Source organism: Rhagoletis zephyria, unplaced genomic scaffold (assembly GCF_001687245.7).
Source record: "Rhagoletis zephyria isolate East Lansing unplaced genomic scaffold, Rhagoletis_zephyria_1.1 Rzeph_scaffold_01985, whole genome shotgun sequence".
NCBI lineage: Eukaryota > Metazoa > Arthropoda > Insecta > Diptera > Tephritidae > Rhagoletis > Rhagoletis zephyria.
Window position 1 is genome coordinate 36,446 of NW_016159069.1, and position 22,164 is coordinate 58,609.

General features: G+C 38.8%; 1 protein-coding gene across 5 annotated transcripts in view; it reads left to right on the forward strand.

The window, feature by feature from the left end:
- The window catches only part of Tbc1d15-17 (TBC1 domain family member 15/17), a 71,352-nt gene that overhangs the window by 27,992 nt on the left and 21,196 nt on the right, over positions 1–22,164 (forward strand). The window contains exons 2-3 of one of the 5 annotated variants that reach the window (XM_017619886.1): positions 5,267–5,450; positions 6,650–6,807. The exons of 3 other annotated variants lie outside the window; for them this stretch is intronic. The gene's annotated coding sequence lies outside the window, so the exon portion shown is untranslated. The remainder of the gene's footprint in view (positions 1–5,266; positions 5,451–6,649; positions 6,808–22,164) is intronic. One more of the 5 variants, XM_017619887.1, reaches the window with a different exon arrangement.

Consider the following 22,164-nt stretch of genomic DNA (forward strand, 5'->3'; position numbering starts at 1 on the left):
CCTACTGAAAGAAGTCTGATGAGGAAATGTGGTGATTTCCGAAATAGCTATCACTTCTACCATTTTTTCAAATTATTGTTGCTTTTCCACAATAAGTTTACATTTAATACGGCCTCGAGCTCATAAAAATTGTTGAATATAATTGTTATAAGGCCATAAAAATAACAAAAAACAGATGATTATTTTTATTTTTATTTTATTATTTTCTTACGAATTAGGATGTGTATTTCCACATTTCAAATTCTTTATATGCAATTTGTGGATTTTCCTGCCACTAAGGGTGGTTACTGTGACCTTATTGTCTTTGGCCACAACTTCCTTCTTAAAGAGAGGTTTTGAGCGATTGAAGAATACTTCGCTGGGTTTTCGGTTTGTAACCGAGTGAATTGAGTTGTTGTAGAGGTCTTCCGCAATGTTAACTAGCTCCTTCGTTTTGAAATCGGGTTGTCTGATGCTAGACGTCTAAATATTTCGATAAGGGTGGAATGGAGCCTCTCAACTTGACCATTTACCTCGCTTCTTTGAGATGGTGTGCGAAACAGTCGGATTCCTAAGGATTCTAATAAGTTTTGTATTATCGGGCTAATTAGCCCCCTTTCGTTGTCGGTCACTAATACTTTTAGTTTAGGTGCAANTAGACGTCTAAATATTTCGATAAGGGTGGAATGGAGCCTCTCAACTTGACCATTTACCTCGCTTCTTTGTGATGGTGTGCGAAACAGTCGGATTCCTAAGGATTCTAATAAGTTTTGTATTATCGGGCTAATTAGCCCCCTTTCGTTGTCGGTCACTAATACTTTTAGTTTAGGTGCAAACTTGATCTGTTCCTAATGTGGAAAAGTTTTGCAAATTTTGAAAATTTGTCTATACAGCTTACAAATTTTTCTCCTTCTATTTCAAAAATATCTACATGGATGATTTCACAAGGACATGATGGGATTGGTGTGCTTTGTAGCTCTGGTCTGTTTGGGTGCCTATAATAACCCTACACGTTTCACATGACATAATATAATTTCGAATTGTACTGCTCATTTTTGGAAAGTAGTATCGCTCTAAAATTATTTCCTATTCTCAGTAGCATTTCGATGAGCTCTCCTAGGCTCTTCCCATATGACTTCACATATTCTATCAGGGTTTCGCAGATCTTCTACAAGAGTCTGAGCTACCCGGACCTTCTAATGTATAAAATGTTCTAAATACACCGTCTGAAGCATCCCTAAGTGAGTTTCTGGAATTTTTATGCCATTGATTACGTCTGGTCTCAGTTTTTCTTTGAGTACGTTAACGAGCTGTTGCTCGCTGATTCCCTCAATTGCTAGGTAGTGTCGAACATAACCGGGATGAGGCTCCTCGCATATTTGCAGCCTGCCCCCGAACACAATCTGGTTCCTAAACACATTCAGTAGCACTTCAACAAATGGCTGATGGTCTGTAAATATTCGTATTTTTTTAGCGCCGTACAGGTAATTTCGGAGGATGTCCAGTGCCCAAACGATAGCAAGCATTTCTTTTTCATTCGTCACGTACCCTTCCTCTGTGGTGGTTAGACTTCGTGAAATAAACGCAATGGGTTTGTCCTTGCCATCGTAGTCCTTCGAGAGTACCGCACCAATCGCGAAATCGGTGGCATCAGTTGTTAGATTAAAGGCTTTTTCGAAGTTGGGGAAGGTCAGGATTTCGGAGGTCGTCAACACTCCTTTGAGATCTTCAAATGCCTTTAAGGCTTCTTCGTTCAGGGATATTGGAACTTTTTTAGACTGGGTCGCTTTTACCTGTGCGTGCTCACCTCTAGTAAGATTAGTTAGAGGTTTTGCGATTTTTGCATAATCGCGTATGAATTTTCTGTAATATGACGTTAGTCCTAGAAAGCTCTTAAGCTCCTTTAAATTGCATGGAGGGAGCATATTTTTTATGGAATCTACTTTTTTTTGGATCTGGCAGTATCCCTTCAGAGGTCACATTGTATCCAAGGAATTCCACACTTGTTCTTAAGAACTGTATTTTTTCCAGATTTACTTTGAGACCAGCAGCCAAGAGTCTGGCAAGGATTACTTCAATGTCCCTTAAATGGGTAACCTTATCTTTGCTAAAGATGATTATATCATCGATATATACAAAGCAAATGCGGCCTATAAATTCTTTGAGCACGTCGTATTGGAAGATACAGGGTNACAAATGGCTGATGGTCTGTAAATATTCGTATTTTTTTAGCGCCGTACAGGTAATTTCGGAGGATGTCCAGTGCCCAAACGATAGCAAGCATTTCTTTTTCATTCGTCACGTACCCTTCCTCTGTGGTGGTTAGACTTCGTGAAATAAACGCAATGGGTTTGTCCTTGCCATCGTAGTCCTTCGAGAGTACCGCACCAATCGCGAAATCGGTGGCATCAGTTGTTAGATTAAAGGCTTTTTCGAAGTTGGGGAAGGTCAGGATTTCGGAGGTCGTCAACACTCCTTTGAGATCTTCAAATGCCTTTAAGGCTTCTTCGTTCAGGGATATTGGAACTTGTTTAGACTGGGTCGCTTTTACCTGTGCGTGCTCACCTCTAGTAAGATTAGTTAGAGGTTTTGTGATTTTTGCATTATCGCGTATGAATTTTCTGTAATATGACGTTAGTCCTAGAAAGCTCTTAAGCTCCTTTAAATTGCATGGAGGGAGCATATTTTTTATGGAATCTACTTTTTTTTGGATCTGGCAGTATCCCTTCAGAGGTCACATTGTATCCAAGGAATTCCACACTTGTTCTTAAGAACTGTATTTTTTCCAGATTTACTTTGAGACCAGCAGCCAAGAGTCTGGCAAGGATTACTTCAATGTCCCTTAAATGGGTAACCTTATCTTTGCTAAAGATGATTATATCATCGATATATACAAAGCAAATGCGGCCTATAAATTCTTTGAGCACGTCGTATTGGAAGATACAGGGTGCATTTTTTAGGCCGAAAGGGAGTCGCAAAAATTCGTACTTTCCGTTCATGGTGGAAAATGCGGTTTTTGGGATGTCCCATTCTTTCATGGGGATTTGGTGGAACCCTGAGGTTAGGTCGAGTGTAGTGAAGTACCTTGCATTTCCAAAGGCTAGCGATAGTGCCGTTAATATTTGGTATGGGATATGTATCGGGAATCGTTACGGCATTTAGCCGCTTGAAATCTATGACCATTCGGTATTTTTTTTCCCGTCGGCCTGGAATTTCTTTGGCACAATCCATATGGGTGAATTGTACGGTCTTTTTGAGGGATTTGTCTTTCAACTTCCCCACGCATGTTAACATGTTTCTGTTCTTATTTCCGCCTGGACATAAGTTTCGATTTCCATGCTGCGATCAACTGGACCAAACAAATTTTCGAATCTATTGAGTATTTTGTTAAGCTCTTTTCTTATAGATTTGGCAATATTGGGGTCGATGGAAATATTTTCCTCGATGCTATTGACGTGCTGCGCTCTCTTCCGCTTGAGGGGCAGCAGTATATCTGGTTTTAAAATAAGGTGGTTTAATTCCCTGTCTAGTGCGGCCTTAACTTCCGTGAGGGTATCGTCGCCTATTATTCCGTCAAAAGATTCGAGTCCTGGGAGAACAAAAAAGGTAGTGGGTAGGTCCTTGCCTACAAACTTAAAAAAAAATTTCCACAAACTTTTCTGTCTATCTTTATTTTCCAGCGGACATTACGTGGAAAGGGTTCTCTACTGGCATAGTGCATTGTGCTACGCGCTCGCTAATGTAGTTTTTATTCGCTCCCGTATCTACTAAAAATTTTAAGGTACCCTGGTCCAGCGAAGCATACTCTAAATATGGTACGCCGGACACGAGGCCCCCATCGTAAAATTTACTTGATCGCCCACGGTTTGTTGCTTGCCAGAGGTATCTTCCCCTTCTTCCTCCTCTACTGGCACTTGATGAAAGAGCTTTTGTTGTTTGCTTGGGGTTTTATTTGCATAACCCGAGAATCCCGTGGAACCTGAATTTCTTTTTATGCTATCATACCTTGGAAGTCTCGAATTGTTTGTTTGTCTGGTTTGGGAAGATGGATCGACATTAATTCTTGTTGTTGTTGAGGAAGGATTGTTGCTGCGCCAGCTTTGGGTAGATTGATTGTTCCGGGATTGCCCCGATCCAGCGTATGAAAAATTTGGCCCTACCTGGGTTTGGGTTCTACCGGTATAGTTATTATTTTGCTGGGTTGGGTAGGTAGATCCCGACCGGTTCTGAGCTGGATAGCTTTGAGCTGTGTCAGTGTAGTCCCTATTGCCCCGCGAAAAATATCGCGTTGCCGAAGATTGGTATTGGTCCTTGCGTCATTTGGGTTATTTGCTGATCTAATGTCTCAATGTCCCTAGCATCTGCGTAATGCAGCGAAAGAATTTCTTTGATACTTTTCCAATCGGCATCAAGGATATTGTGAGACACCAGTGCAGCGTCTGCTGCACCCCTCACTTTGTACCTAATGTGCCAGAATGGCCCTATAAATCGGCTTGTGCCGCACAACTTGGTAGTCCTTAACAATCTGTTCCGCGCTATGGATCCAGGAGGAATAGTGCTCCCGAGATCCATCAAATATCTGGAGTTCCTTGACGCAGTCTGGCAGTTTTGAAATTTCCCTTAACTCGTCCTCCGTCTGAGGACTCGTGAGTGGTTCTTCTGCAGGCTGTGGGTCGGTGTCTGCAGATTGTCTGCGCACCTCCTCCACTTGACTTTCTAACCTTTCCAAGTTTTCACTTAGTCCTTGTAGGGATTCTTCACTATTCCTGGTTTCCACGCTTTTTAAGCGCTCTTCGAATCTTCTAAGCTGCGAGAGAATGGCATTTACGGCGCCACTCATCTCCGTTAAGGACTTCTTCATCTCGTCCGTATACATGTTTATGCTGGAATGAAAAAATATAAAATCAGGGTTATGATGTTTTACTTACAAAAACCAATATTTCATTGGAATTCGGTCAGTGATGTCTTTTTGGTTTTATCCGTTATTATAATACTCAGTTATTTGATGATTCGCTTCCTATTTTTGTTGATATCTATCTCCTTTAATATTTGCACTTCTATCCCCAATTTTTCACCGGAATTCTGTATGATTTTTGTATATTTTATTTTTTTGTGAACAAAATTAAACACTGTCCTTATCTTATTTCTTCGCTTCTTTTTCCAATTTTTCAAAGGAATTCTGTATGGTTTTTTGTCTTGTTTCTTATGAACACAATTAACTACAAACTTTTCTCCTTAAAGTTTTTTCACTATTTTTATTTCCGCTTTTATTTCCTATTTTTCACAGGAATTCTGTTTGGTTTTTGTCTTTTCTCTTATCAACAAGTTTTTTCCACAAGAACAGATGTTTGCAACCCACTCCGGCGCCAGTTAAGTCTCAGTGAGCGAGGTTAATTAAAAAATTAAAGTTGCGGTGAACCAACCGTTCACCGAAGATCAAATTCAAACAACGATTTCACAACGTTATAAAGGTATTTTTATTATGTGCTTATGCACCACTAAATTATGTTACAAAAGTAGACTTATTGTGTGCTTAATGCACCACTAAATTTATGTTATAAAAGTAAACCTATCGTGTGCTCAATGCACCACCCAAAAATAGACTGACTCTAACAATTCAATATTCCTACCAACTAACTTCTTAGCCTACCCAATTATGCTTACGTTGCAGTTCCCATGCTTTTGTATTTCGCAATCGATCGGTTGTCGATATTGCCTACCTTGCAATTCTCACGCTTTCGCTGGTTGTGTTTGCCCAACGTGATTGCGCTGTTGCGCGTGTGCTGCGTCAGCGAAAGTTCTGCGGTAAACCCTAAGTGGAGTAATGATGTCACGAGTCTGGCAACGTGAGCAAAGGGCGATCCATTAGGTAGCGTTAAGTTAACTAATATGTATATTAAGAACATGCTTAAAGCATCCTTTTTAGCTAATTAAAACAATTGCGCTTATATCTCTTCATATGTTCATTGCTTTGTTCACAAAAATTTAAATTCTTTAATTTCACGCTTAAGTAGCGATTTTGAATACATTTAGAAAACATAATGCTTTCTACCATCTTTAATGAAAATCGATTTTTGAACGAAAAAAACTTTGTAGAAAATATAAAATTTTGGCCTATTTTGAAAAAGTATCCACATTTGTGCTGATCGGAAAAAATAAGTATCCCGCAAAAATTCGCCTAAAAATGTATCCTATTGGGTCTATTTAGATCCAAATGGCATCCCTGCTGACAATGCGAAAGTGAATTATAGCGATTCTACAATAGCGCAGTGGCAGTGGCAGCGGCAGTTTTTCGAACTGTTACTGCGTGTTAAAAACTGTCACTGCCACTGTCACTGCGCTATTGTAGAATCGCTATTACAAAACAGCTAATATGCGCGCAAGCAAGCAGGGTTGCCAGATAAACTTTTAACAGAGAACTTTTAACCGTGGCACTATAAATCACGTTTTGAATGCGAGTTAAAGAGTTGTTGAATCGTGTTAAGAGTGCATATAAACACGGAATTTGTCCACACGGTTGTGTCATGCAACTCTGTATAAAGTAAACCATTTAAATAGTTCTTCAAATTACATTTATGCTAAGCTTTGTTATAAAATTAATACCTAAGATAATTTTTACAAGGCTGTTTAAGTCTTTAATTATTATTTTTCATTGTTCATTATTTTCAAGAATTCACACATGTATTAACAGGGCTGCATCGGGATAAACTCTGTTTGAAAGTGTGTTCGATCGACTCATTTCTTGTGTTGCATATAAACACTTGCATTTCAAGGGAGCTACGCTGACACGAGTTAATTCGATACCGCGTTTGATGCCATATAAACAAGGTAACTAATAGTAGCTAGAATGAAGAGCTACATATTTTTGTTAAGGTTGAGCATTTCTTGACGTAAGGTTGTTTTTAAATTTTTGGCAATTTTAATAAAAACAACGAATTTTATAAGTATAAGTTTACAAACTGTTAAAGTCTGTAATTTCAGATATATGAATTGAATACTTTTTTCGCAAAATTTTTCTGGAAAGTTTCACTTTCAGCTCTCCTTAAAGGTAAAATTAGTAAGGTAAAACAAAATCCGCCTTATTTTCTTTTAATTAATTTTTGAATTTTTTAACCTAGATCCAAGGGTTTATGGTGGATACACTGCATCTCGAAATTTTCCATTTTATCAACGCTTAAGTTTTGGCTTATATATACCAAATACAACTAAAACTTTCTGGAGTAAAAAAGTGCTACATAAATTTGAAAAGAGCTAGGAGCTAAAGCCCGATTTTCGGAGCTAAATATAAAAATAAAGATCTAAATCTAGCTCCAAAAGTACCAAAATGGCAAATGGCAAGCAAGTCAGTACTCACCACCAGTGTTGCCATTTCTGTTTCTGCCGTCCCGCCAGATTAATAAACAAAAATCGCTAGAATCCTGCTAAATCATTTAAACTCTGTAAACTCTTATGAAAAAAAAGTTTCTTTTATAATTTAGCAGTTAAACTTTATTTGATAAAATTAGAGATCATATGTTAATAAAAAACCATCAGTTTTTTAACAAAAACAAAATTTGGAACTTCGTTATATGGTTTTATAACCAGTGTTGGGATTTCGTGGCATTAAATAGAGTATAAACATTGGTCATAAGACTGTTCTCTTCGCTTTCGTGACTGTTGAGCCCGTTGGAGTTTGTAAAATGTAGTCAATGCAAAACTTATTTGCACTTTTATGTCCATACCTGCAATTAAAAAAAAAAACAAATAAAGCATTTGCACAAGTACTGTCAAATTAAATACACACCTTTGATTTAATCAAAATGTATATACATACACTTCACTTTGCATCGTTAAAAATTAAAATCTTCAAATCATCAAAAATATATAGATATGCATACATGCTACTTTTTTCATGTTAGCTGAGCCGAAGATACCTAAAAATATTCGACTACTATATAATACTATTAGAATACCTTTCCCGCCATGTTCAGTGCTTATTTAGTGAATTTTATTCTGGACACGAAAATCTTTTTATACACATAAGTATGTATGATGTCTTGATTTGTCTCAAGTTTTGGTGCTTTTAGGAAAGTTGGCAGCCATCGGGTCTCACATTCGCGAGTACTCACATATACTTGTTCTCTCATTCCGATCACACATACAGATGCAATTCGCGCAAAATTTTCTGTTTCCCCCCGGGCATAATTACCTCACCTCATCTACCCAACGGTTTGCACATTTGCCCGCGGTTTGCACGTTTGGGCATTTTGCCCGTATGTGCGCATTATGCCCATCGCTACTTTAGAGAGGGGGTTCTAAAGCTGGTCTATGTAAAGTTTGAAAGCGCGGAACCTTATAGTTTTAAAGTAATTTGTTATTAAAGTTTGTAATTTTAACCAACTTGTATGGGACTATTTTACAGTATATAATGCAGTTTCCACTAAATTTACACGTTAATTACACTCAATATATGTGCAGTTAGAGTGTGCACGATCAAACAAATAAAAACTTTTAGCATATTACAGCATTTTATGAAAAATTTATTGTTGTTTAATTATTATGAGAGTACATGCAGAATATGTGCAAATGGCAGCAGGACTGTGTTGCCACATCTAAAAAATAACAAGGGGGGAAAGTAAGACCAAAAGAAAATACGATTAAAAGGAAAATACGATAAGGTTCTTTTGTTCAGATAAAAATAAATAGTAGGGGGTTTGGGGTCATATTTTTGCGTAGTATTCCTTTCTGCGTAGGCGGCCTTCGGCCGCGCTTTAGGATTATAACCCTTACCAAATATAATTCTCCATTTGGTGTGCACACACTGAGGCTACCGCCCCAATGATGTAGCCTTGGGAAAGGATGAAGTACTAGAATTCCCTTTCTGTGTGGAAAACCTGGGGCTGCCGCCCCAGTGATGTCGGTTACGGTTACTGGGTGTTTTATAAAAATGTCTTGTATATAATAAAATATAACATTATAAATAAAATAGATAAAATTATCGAATATCTGTGGCGCAAAACAATTGCTCGTAAGCATGAGGACCGTTTCGTCAAACTTATTGACGCAATAAAATATACATACAAGCCTTAAAAATGTGTTTCAGTATTTTATGGGGGAATATGACCCCAAATCCCCTACTATTTATTTTTATCTGAAGAAAAGAACCTTATCGTATTTTCCTTTTAATCGTATTTTCTTTTGGTCTTACTTTCCACCCTTGGTTTTTTTAGATGTGGCAACACAGTTCTGCTGCCATTTGCAAATATTCTGCATGCACTCTCATAATAATTAAACAACAATCAATTTTTCATAAAAAACTGTAATATACTAAAAGTATTTATTTGTTTGATCGTGCACACTCTAACTGCACATATATTGAGTGTAAATAACGTGTAAATTTAGTGTAAAGTGCATTATAGATTGTAAAATAGTGCCATATAAGTTGGTTAAAATTACAAACTTTAACAACAAATTCCTTAAAAACTATAAGGTTACGCGCTTTGAAACTTCATACAGGGAACTATTAGACCCCCCTCTACCTTCCATATTTTCCTGAATGCTGTACTCCGGGGTTACCAATCTAAAGCCCAACCCACCTTTCTTGTGGTTTGGCACACTTAAATTCCAGTCGTCGGGTATGCGTTGATCTGACCATATCTATATATTTATATAAAACGCGAAGGCATTTTTTGTGCAGCATAAAAGATCTGCACCGTTCGTTCGATTTTCAAAAATGGGGTGTCAAATTAAAGCGCTTGGCCTGTAGATGTGCAAACGGTTTTATTTTTTCGAAAGGAGTTGCCATCTGTTAAATAATTAAACTAATCAATGCCCTCAGATCCGCACTGCTCGTTTGATTTTCAAAAGTGAGGTACCAAATTAAAGGGCTTAGGGTGTGGATGTTCAAGAAGGTCTTATCTTTTCGAAAAAGCTTGCCACGTGTTAAGAAATTAAGCTCAAATTAATTAAAAAGTTAAATCAGCTATTAAATATGGGTATCAGTCGAAATGGTTTTGAAAATACTTTATAACTTAACTACGTATAGGAGGGTTGCCACATGTTAAAAAAAATTTAATTCAATTTTAATTAAAGGAATTTGGTAAGCGAATAAGGTATCGCTATATGGGTGTCAAATAAAAGAGGTTTAAGAATGTAGTAGTTTGGAAATATTTTGAATAGCGTTGCCACCTATATGAGAAGTCTAGTTGAACTATTTTATACCCAAGTTATATTAAATATTTACGATGGATGTCAAATGAAAGAGCTTCAAGAAATACTTAGTTTGATGTGTTTGAGTGTTACCCCAGTTTAAAGGGCTAAACTAAAATTATGTAATAAATTAAATGAATTACTAACCGATGGTGATCAATGGAAATGGGTTTAAAATCCTTTATTTAAGAACTATATTTAGGAGGATTGCCACGTGTTTAAAAAATAAATTTCCACTTAATTCATCAGTTACATGAAATATTTATAATAATGCCAGACGAAAAATATGTAAGGAAGTTTTAGTTGGAGAATAATTTTTAAAAGGGTTGCCGCCTGTTTTGAAAGTGGTATTTCGTTTAATTATACAAAAGTTACATGAAATTTTAAAATATGGTTATCAAAAGAACGAGTGTTAAGAAATCTTTAAGCTGAACATTTGGTTTTTTTTTTGTTGAAAAAATTAAGCTCAAATTATTTAATAAGTTAAATGGATTGTCAAAAGATGGGTATCAGTCGAAATAAGCCTGAAAATAATTTATTTCTAAACTGTATTTAGGAGAGTTGCCATGTGCTTACAAAAATTAAATTCAACTTAGTTCATCAGGTAATTGAAATATGTATAAAAACGCCACGCGAAAGATTTTAGTTTGAAAATACTTATAAAGGGGTTGCCACCTGTTTGAAAAGTCGAATTTGTTTTACTTATACGAAAGATACATAAATGAAATATCGAAATATTAGTGTCAAACGAAAGAGTTTTAAGAAAACTATAGGCTGATAATATTTTTAATTAGAGTTGCAATCTATGTTTTTAGGGTCATCACATCTGAACCATTATTTCGAATTTCCAAAATGAGAAGTCAAATTAAAGAACTGAGATTCTACATAGATGTGCACAGGTTTTATTTTTTTAAGTTACAGGGAGATTTGAAATTTGATGAAATGAGAACCGACACCATGCGAGACCTCTCATCACTGAGAAATGGTTTAGATTAATCCTTAGGAATATTATTAGAGGAGTTTGAATAGAGTTTCACCTGTTTAAAAATTTTAATTAAATGGTAGCGTTTTGACGCCATGCGGGGTCACTAGTTCTGACAAAGAGTTGATGCATGCACCTTATCAACTCCTCGCCGCCGTACTTGAATAGCTCAGCTAGCAGGCTGTCAGCTTCAGCAGCTTTGTTGTTTTTCAGCCGCGTTATTGCTATTCGTACCTGGTCATAATCAGGCGGTGGAACGTCGACTCCGTCATCATCGACTGCGGGCTCGCGTTCTTTTCTCCACAACTTTCCGTGCTGCTACCATTCAGTAGGGCTGAGAAGTGTTCCCTCCATAATTTAAGTACGCTCTGAACATCGGTTACTAGGTCGCCATTGTTGTTCTTACAGGAGTACGCCCTGGTCTTGAAACCTTCCGTAAGTCGCCTAACACTTTGGTAAATTTTTCGGGCATTCTTCCCGTCGGCCAGCATTTCAAGCTCTTCGCACACACGTATTTGGGTNTAAGCCTGAAAATAATTTATTTCTAAACTGTATTTAGGAGAGTTGCCATGTGCTTACAAAAATTAAATTCAACTTAGTTCATCAGGTAATTGAAATATGTATAAAAACGCCACGCGAAAGATTTTAGTTTGAAAATACTTATAAAGGGGTTGCCACCTGTTTGAAAAGTCGAATTTGTTTTACTTATACGAAAGATACATAAATGAAATATCGAAATATTAGTGTCAAACGAAAGAGTTTTAAGAAAACTATAGGCTGATAATATTTTTAATTAGAGTTGCAATCTATGTTTTTAGGGTCATCACATCTGAACCATTATTTCGAATTTCCAAAATGAGAAGTCAAATTAAAGAACTGAGATTCTACATAGATGTGCACAGGTTTTATTTTTTTAAGTTACAGGGAGATTTGAAATTTGATGAAATGAGAACCGACACCATGCGAGACCTCTCATCACTGAGAAATGGTTTAGATTAATCCTTAGGAATATTATTAGAGGAGTTTGAATAGAGTTTCACCTGTTTAAAAATTTTAATTAAATGGTAGCGTTTTGACGCNCTTCCCTCTTCAGATCCCTATAGCGGTCCCACATAGCGCGCGTTGCGCCCGATCGCAGCGTGGCCCTGTAGGCGGCATCTTTTTTCTCTGCAGCTTCCTGACACTTCTCATTGTACCAGGTGTTCTTTCGGGCTCGCTGAAATCCGACTACTTCTCCGGCGGCGGTACTTAGTGAGCGAGAAATGTAGTTCCACTGCTGTTGTTGTAGCAGCATACAAATTCCCCAAAGAGTTTTTGGGGAGTATTGCTGGAGTGACAGTCCTTGGCCAAATATAAATCTGGGTCGTTCCGGTTACGTAGACCCGACTGTCGTGGTTCCACTGCTGTTGTTGTTGTTGTAGCACCATGCAAGCTCCCCAAAGAGTTTTTGGGGAGTCTTGCTGGAGTGACAGTCCTTGGCCAAATATATATCTGGGTCGTTCCGGTTACGTAGACCCGACTGTCGTGGGAACGGGGTTGTTCCACTGCTCGCATATGTCGGTTTGTTGAAGATTGCTCTATGAGAGCAGGTGGGAGAGTCGAGTAGCGAAAGCACTGGATGTCTGTTGTGATTGCAGCTTTTCGACGTTAAGCTTTCCTTGCATATTTGGGCGCACATTTATTACTGCACAGAGGCGGGGTCGTATCTTGGCTGCAACAAGATAGTGGTCCGAGTCGATGTTTGGGCCTCGGAGTGTGCGTACGTCTAAAACACTGGAAGCGTGCCTTCCGTCTATCACAACATCATCGATTTGGTTTCTCGTTTTCCGATCCTGAGACAGCCCCGTAGTTTGATGGATCTTTTTATGCTTGAAACTAGTACTGCATACTATCATGTTTCGGGCCCCGGCGAAGCCGATCAGCCTCAACCCGTTTTTTCCCACGGTGGTGCCAAAGATCCCTCCCTTGCCCACCCTGGCATTGAAGTCGCCAAGCACGATTTTGATATCATGACGGGGGCAGCGCTCGTACGTGCGCTCCAAGCGCTCATAGAAGAGATCCTTGGATGCCTCATCCTTCTCGTCCGTCAGGGCATGGGCGCAGATGAGCGAGATGTTGAAGAATGATGTCAGCTTTTGTCCCTACGAGGACATCAACCAGCCGGGCAGAGGCATCTTCCCCATTAAGGGTCCGGACATTCCAGGTGCATGCCCTCAAATCGTAGTCCTTTAAACGTTTGCCGTGGTCGTCATCATAAGGGGGGGGGAGGGTCTCATCCGAGACTTTGCCTTGCTTCTTCACTGGAAGTGGCTTTTAGGTGGGAGGTCCCAAACCCAGCGCACAACCCATTGCTGGGACGGGGTGGTTTCGTATCCAAATACACGTTTATATAGCGAGCCGCTTGCTCCAAGCAGACACCCGCTTGCAGCCGCACCTACTGGTGAACAGGCGCCGCAGACTTCAGTGAGCCCTTAAACCGAATAAGTCGGAGTGGGCTCACCGAAGCTCCCTCTCTTTCTGCCCTGACCCAATGCTCCACTCGGATTGGTCACCGCATCTTGCACATGGGTTGCTCACGTTGCCCAGAGTGCGCGAACGAGGACGCAAGAGTCGGGATTGAGTACAGCCATGCAACTGTAACTGCATACCCAGCGCAACGACTATACCCCATTGCACTGCAGGTACCCGCTTAAGTACCTCACGAAAAATGTCAGCTTTTTGAGATACTTAGCCGGGTTGGGTACTTAAAAAAATCGATAAAGCAATGTTATGTAATTTTCAAAAGAATTCAACTCTTTAAAGTCATTGATTATACATATTTATACATACATACAGTGTTGGACATATCTATCATTTCGGACCAAATTCAAAATGATGTTGCATGCCACTTATATTTATTTATTAATTTTTAAGGTATTTCAATTAAAACCCAGTTCATTACCTAACGAATACCACACCTAACAATAGACCACTGAAAAAAAACAATATAATCAAATTTTCATCAAAATTTCTCAGTCCATTCAATTTAGTGTAATAATGTGCAAGTTTCAAGTGGCTCAACATTACCGTAGATTTTTTAGAATTTTTGGCCGAACTTGTTGCCGGAGCACTTAAAAGGGGAAAACTATAAGTAAAATGATAAATGGTGTACGAAAAATTTAGGTACTTAGGCGGGTTGGGTAAATAAGCGGGGAGGTACTTAAAAGAGGGATTTTCTTCAGATTACATTGAAATATTCACGGTGCCCCAAAATGTTAGTTACTTAAGCGGGTTTCACTGTATATACATCAATTAATTAAGTAAAACGCGTTTATAAATTCGTTTACATGTTTTAACACTTTTCACAAACAAACAGAAATAAAGCTGATACCACATAAAACATTTGCTTCTATTTACGTGACAAATTCGCTTTGACAGATAGGATGAATTGTATGAAAATGCACAGAGCATGCCACATAGATCGTTGAAGCTGCAGCGCGAAGCGAAAATATGGCCAATTTTTATATTTGCGCGCTTTGACAATCAGCCGGTTTAATATTTATTTTGTTTCGTTCAAATTATAGTTTTCACGTAGACACATAAAACTTAACTACATTGCTCATATATTTAAAGCAAAATATAAAACAAAACCACAGCAATTTTGACGAGTGGAAATCAGTACAGAATTGTTTTCTTGGCGTTCATTGTGGTATACTTTTTACGCCTGGCGCTTTTCAGGCAGAGTTATAAATGTCACGCAAAGCTACAAAGTTTTATCTGGCATCAGCTTAACAAATGTCAACAGTAAGAGCAAATGTGTGCTGCCATACTTCTCGAAGCTATAAAATACACCTATAAACCGTATTATTTCCGTTTTTTATTGTTTCTTTAGTTTTTTAATATAGTTCCATGTATTTCGAAAATTTGTAATAAATCGCCCGATTTGTTATTACAAATTTTCGCCTGCGGCGCTTTTTATTATAAAATCTATACTTCGATAAATTATGAAAATTTTTAATTAAAAATCCATAAATAATTTACGTTTGATTTTAAACGGCGCGATCATTATGTGTATTTTATTACTGTTGTTGTTGTTGTAGCGGCTACAACAACCTCGCCCAGATCGGTTAATATCTCAGTAGTTGTCGTCAAGTTCCACTAAGGGCAGCCCTAAGAAGCGTGCAGCCTCAATAGGGTCGGTCCACAGGGACAAAGGCGTTAGAGTTGTCGGGTTTTCCGGGCATGCGAAGAGATGTTTCGAGTCGGACACTCATTTGGCACTGCCGCGTTTAGTCTGCTCAGGTATGAGTTTAACCTGCTGCAGTAGCCAGAGAGAAGTTGGACTATTGTAGCTCTTGTCTCCCGACTCAGATGAAGCTCCACAGGTTTGGAGTCTACATAACTCGAGACTGACTCCCTGTGAATGCCGTTCAGGGCCGGTCGGTATGCTGACGGGTCCAGAGGTTGCTTAATGAACCTCTGGACTTCGTCCGTCAGTTCGTAGAGATGCCTCCTGACGTGGCTAGGCGAGGGCTCTTCTGCAAGCAGCTGTCTGTGGAACCCCCTGTTTTATTTTTCTGAGTTTGCTCGATTTGTGTCTAAACATTACCGACGTGTGTCGACCACTCACATAATTTGCCGACCACCGTTTGAGCCTCTGTGGGAGAGAGGAAGCCTCTATATCTTCTAGTAGCGTGGAATGGTTGACAGGTCCAACGCTACTAGAAACGTTCTCTCACAGGGACGGTTACGGTTAACGCCACGAGTTATCTGAGTGTTTATGGCAAGGGTGGCCATTTCATAGGCACGCCTGCCAAATTTTTCTCTTCTGCTTTCACACGTACACGAGAAAAACTGCGCTGCTTTCACACATACATGAGCATACCCTATGAATCAGTGATGCCGACGATTATGGTTTTGCTGTGATCGTGCTCAATCGATGCGAAAACTTTCAAGCAATCAAGTCGCTGCAAGACACGGTAAAAATGTTAATAATAGTGATGTGCTGAATTGTCGGTACCCAATACTTGAAAAAAAATCGGTACCCAATACTATCCTTTCGGTACCCGATACCGATTCGATACATTGATCCCTCGTCATAATATACATACTTTTGAAATTTGCAGGAAAAATGTCATTGCTATTTTATGAGACATCGTCAAACCAAAAAAAAAAAACACCTACAAATAAGCAATATGTATTTTAGTATTTGAGCCTTCTTGTACTTATCGCAACAGTCTTACCAACTACAACAGTTCTTGTGGCAACATTGTAAATTCGTAATACTTATGACTCTTCAAAAATTATTTATTATGATTTGCATTGTGGTTGTCGCTGTGGCTGAGTAGGTAGAGGCGCGTAATGCCACTCCTTAGGAGCCGCGTGCGATCCCTGGTCCGAGCAACAGTTGAGTGTATTTCTGTCTAGTTTGAGGTATAACATCAAGACACACACAATTTGTGAAGTGAAGGTCGGCCAAATACTTAGCGAAAGTGTAAGCGCTAAAATGTTATTATTATTTATTGTTACGACGACCGTTCCAAGCGAACCTTTACTTTCAAAAAAAGGGCAGATATTAATCGAGCGACGAGAGAGTTCAGATCTAAACAATGTGGAGAAATAGACTTCTTAACCAATAGATTAATGAGATTCATAAAAACTTCGACGATCTCTTAAAAGCTTTTATTCCATATTTGTGGGTCTTCTTATAAACTCCAATATTTCGGTACCGAGTATCGAAAGTATTGGATACTCTCCAAATCGGTACCGAGTATCGATCAATACTTAAAAGTACCGACTCAGCACATCACTATTTAGTATGGATTCGGATGTAGATTTTTGACTCACTAGTAATGGGAAGGGAGGGCACAATGTTTGGTTTGTCATAAAGAAATCACACGGGGGACAAACTTTTTTGTTAAGCGCCATTATAGCGCTATTTCCCCTTATTCCCAAATATTGAATTAATAAATTATTACGTACATGTGCACATAAATAAAAAGATAAATTTAAAATAATGCTAAAAGTCCCTTTTCTTTAGATTCAAACTAAGAAGATTAATACAAATTAATTCATCTATTTGCTTCAATTTTAATTTTAATTATAATAATAAATCCAAGCCAGCAATGAAATTGAATTAAACCATATTAAAAGGTTAATTCTTTTATAATCTCTACCTTTCACACTATTTACGTAATAAAAAAATCCCCTTTTCTTATAATTTGCAACTTGAAATCGTTGACAACACTGTTTGCATCAGACGCGTGAGCGACTAATTCTCTTCATTCTCTCATCGTTTAGCAAAATTGAAAAATATGATTGAGTGAGTTTTGGCCACCTCTGGTTTATGGCTTTAAGTGCTGTTGTTGTACTGTGCACTTTTGGGAACCATGCTGATGCTTCGCTGGGGTCAGGTGGTTCATGAAATACGGAGGTAGCCAGGCCTCAAGTGTCTTCGCTACCGGGGAAAGGAGTGTTATCGGTCGATACGAATCTCCTTTGTTGGCTGGTTTCCCCGGTTTGAGCAGTGGACCACTCTCCCCACCTGATGAGAGTGGCCATTGACAAATTGAGGACCTCCGTTAGGTACGCTACTCCCGCAGGACCCAAATTTTTCAGCATCAACATGCATATTCCGTCGGTACCCATGGCTTTGGACGCTTTCGCCTTCCCGATGGCCACATGAACTTCACCGCAATTGAAAGCAAGGGGGGTACAACTTGTTGGCAGTTTGTGTAGCCTTCTGGTCACTCGACGCTTGGCTTTGTCCCCCGGAGGATGCAGTATGAACTGCCGGCTAAAATAGCTCACGCTTCGCTCCGGGTCCGACGAAGCATGGTCGCCCTAAAGAAAGTCTTATGGTTTTACAGAACGTTACAGACTAGATAACATTAAACTTAGGACTAAATATAATTTGACCTCAAGGCCAACTTAAAAGAAAAGCGACTGGAGAAAACATCAATAACTCTACTTCTATTCATTAAAGCATTGAGTTCACTTAGCATCCTAGAAATAGGCTCATTTTGCGAATATTTGGTTTTATAGAATTCTATTGAGAAAATATCGAAATACCTTAAAGATCGAACAGCAGTATTCAGTTGTATAGCTTGTAGTAATACAGGACAGTCAATACTACCATTAAGAATGGCATGTACAAACATGAGCCCAGAAATAGTCCTTCTTCCTGCTAGAGTATGCATATCAATTAACTTACAGTGAGAAATATATGGCGGTATTGGCAAATCAAGCTTCAACTGGCATAACGCAAATTTTAGAAAACTCTTTTGTACACGCTCTACTCTTTTTGAGTGCGTATCAAAATAAGGATTCCAAATTACAGACGCATACTCCAGTTTCGATCTCACGAAAGCATTGTATACAATTTTTTTAGTATAGCGATTTTTAAATTCAGAGCTATTCCTCTTTATGAAAGCCAGTGACGAGTATGCCTTGGGATAAATGTAGTTTAGGTGCTCAATAAACGTGAAGCCCGAGTCAAACACCACCCCAAGATCTTTAATTTTATTATAGGAGCTTATAGCGGAGTCTGAAATATGATACGACGACTGCAGAGGTGAACGTATTTTGTAATACCTCACAAAACAGCACTTATTAATATTGAGTTCTAGCTTTTTCGCTTACCCCTGTTGCAGAAGCTATCTAACTCATTTTGAATGGGCTGTATATCAGAGTTAGTTTTTACATATTTAAAAATTTTCAAATCATCCGCATTTAAAAGGTGATTACATTGTTTGAAACAAGCACTGGCATCATTAATAAAAATTAAGAAAAGTAATGGACTTAATATGGTGCCTTGGGGAACGAACGAAGTAGTAACATATGCATGAGACTTTACACTATCCACTGATACAAAGTTGACCCTGTTGACTAGATAGGATTTGAGCCAATCCAGAAACTTGAAGTGAAAGCCAAAACAGCGTAACTTACACAATAATAACCTATGACAAACTCTATCAAATGCTTTCGATATATCGGTGTATATAGTATCAACCTGGCATCCATCGACAAAAGAAGAAATGCAGTAATTTGAGAATATTGCTAGGTTGGTAACAGTTGAGCGTCCAGGGATAGAACCATGTTGGGAAATAGATATAAACGGCTTAATTGCAAAGGTCATTTTAGTACTAACAGCTTTTTCAAAAAATTTAGCAAAGTTAGTGAGTTTAAAAATAGGTATGTAGTTGGAAATTTGGCATTTATCACCTGCTTTAAAAACAGGAGTAACAAAAGCTAATTTCCATTCATCCAAAAAATGCCCGGTTTGAGAGACATGTTAAACAAAAGTGTAAGTGGTTCAGCGATTGAAGTAATGCATTGTTTGAGGAAAAATGCAGAAATTCCATGAGCATCAGCCTGCTTCGAATTACTAAGCTCATTAATCGAGCAAGATACGTCCTTCTCGGATGATTCCAAACCTCCAAAATCCAACGAGGGAGAAATCCCAATATCGCCTAATTCCCCAGACGATGAGAGATCACAAACAAAATTTGACATGAAAAAGCTAGCAAACAAGTTAGCGGTCTCAAAGGGTGATTTAGACGTCATCCCATTGAAAGACATACACGACGGAATATGCGAAGAAGAACGTTTCGAGTTAATAAAATTCCAAAACGCTTTTGGATTCGATTTAAAATTATGTTCAAAACCAAGTAAGTAGTTTTTATAAACTTATCCAAGCAATTGAAATCCGACAGGTATTTCTCGTGGAGAACTCTGTATTGCCAAACACCCGTACTTTTAAACAATTTGAAATACTTATTACGCAAGTTTTTAAGGTTTTTTAATCTTCTATTACACCAAGGTAATTTATGAATCCTTTTCGGAAGGAAAGGAATATTTTCAGCACATATTTGCATAATTTTTGATATGAAAATATAAAACATTCAGCAAGATGATGACACCCAAAAGATGTTACCCAATCAAGACCAGAAATGAGGTTATTGATGTGGGAAAAATCGCATCGATTAAAATTCCAATCCATGGGCATGNAGAAATGAGGTTATTGATATGGGAAAAATCACATCGATTAAAATTCCAATTTGGGACAAATCCATGGGCTAACTTAGCAAATTCATAAAACTGAAGCTCCACAATAACAGGGGTATGATGTCTATCCGTAGGTGATATCGGATATTCAGACTTGTAAATATTATACTTTAGTTCACTAGAAACGAAAATTAAGTCTAATATCTTATTTAGTTCATTTGCAAAACAATTGATTTGACTTAATTGTAAGCTATAAAACTCGTCAATCAAATAAATTTCACGGGGGCTGTTTAAATTGCTGGGTATGAGTACATTTTCTTCTACANGAGCAAATTTTCTTCTACATAAGACCATACTATTTTACTTAAATTGTAGTCTCCCAGTAGGCATAGCTGCACATTATTATTCAAAACTGCTAGATCTATAATATTATTAACATGATCAAAATAAAGCTTATCTAGACTATTAGGCGGTATATATGATACACATAAATATAAGGGTGAATCTAGACCCAATATTGATACACATAATTGGTCCAATTTAGAATCAGTATTCTTTAAGGGAATTACAGATAGTTGCAAGTGATTCTTAGCTGCAATAAGCACGCCTCCACCACGAGTGGTGTCCATGGCTATACTATCTCTATCTTTGCGAAACCCTGTATAAAGGTTCCTGTCAAAAAACTCCTCACTACAAAAGTCAGCATTTAACCACGTTTCCACAAGAACAACTATGTCATAATCCGCATGGCTTGTAGCCAAATAAACAGCGCCGGCCTTTGTTCGCATCCCAGCCATATTCTGGTAGTATATTTTGAAATTCGACAGAGGGTTGCAGGATTCCGTAGCACAATCAGGCGACACTAAGTTGTAGTGGCTGGATTCACCTCCTTTTGAAAAAACTTGAACGCCCGTACACTGATACTCGACGGCCAAACCTCAGAAGCTAAGATCTTATCATAGAAAGCAGGAACTACACCAAATTTCAGGTTCACACTCCGAAGCTTAGTCAAATCTGTGCCCATTTGTACAAGTTTATTGCAGGCTAGATGTTTAATGTCAATACCCGTTTGTTTTGAGACATATTCGATAACGCTTTGCTCCGAGATTTCAGGGTTAAAAGAGGAGAGATGCACCCATTTCTTCTTTACTATGACATCAAGTTCACTGTTTACATTCACACGGTTGCATTATTGATGTAGCGTGAATGTGTGTGAATGACGACAGGGTCATTCTTCGTTGGATTGGACAGTGACCTCACGATTGACCAAAGCTTACTCACAACAGTTACAGGTCTTGAGATGCTCTTCCCACTTCTTCCGCTTATGTACCTTCACTAGCTGCCGAATCTCCGCGTTGAGATCCCTGATACGGGAATCTCCGGGATTGGCCTGACGAAGGCCAATGTTGAATTGCTNGAGATGCTCTTCCCACTTCTTCCGCTTATGTACCTTCACTAGCTGCCGAATCTCCGCGTTGAGATCCCTGATACGGGAATCTCCGGGATTGGCCTGACGAAGGCTATCACGCTCATCGGCTAAAACAGCCGCTTCAGCAGGGAAATTTGGACGTGGGTCCGTTATGCATCCTGCCGGTACGAAGCGAGCTGCAGCAGCGGTGACAGCCCTGCGGAACTTAAGTTCACCAAGGTGGACGTCGGTTGGTGTTGGGAGCGCAGCGAAGGTGTTTTCAGTAAATTCCGCGAAGCCTTTCCAATCAGCTTTAGAAAAGTTGATATAGGTCTGGTGTTCCGCGGAAGCAAAGTCGGTTGGTTTATCGATCGAGATGACTATGAGCAGATGGTCTGATGCCAAAGTCAGCATAGGTCGCCATGATACGCTGTTTATCAGACCAGCGCTGACTATTGTTATGTCTGGCGAGCTGCAGCAGCTGCCCATAATCCTGGTGGGTGCGTCGTCGTTCATTGTGCAGAATGTCGAATCGTCTATCTGCTCAGCCAAGTCTGTTCCCCTACGATCGTTTGACAGGCTTGAGTGCCAAAGATCGTGGTGCGCATTAAAGTCACCTACT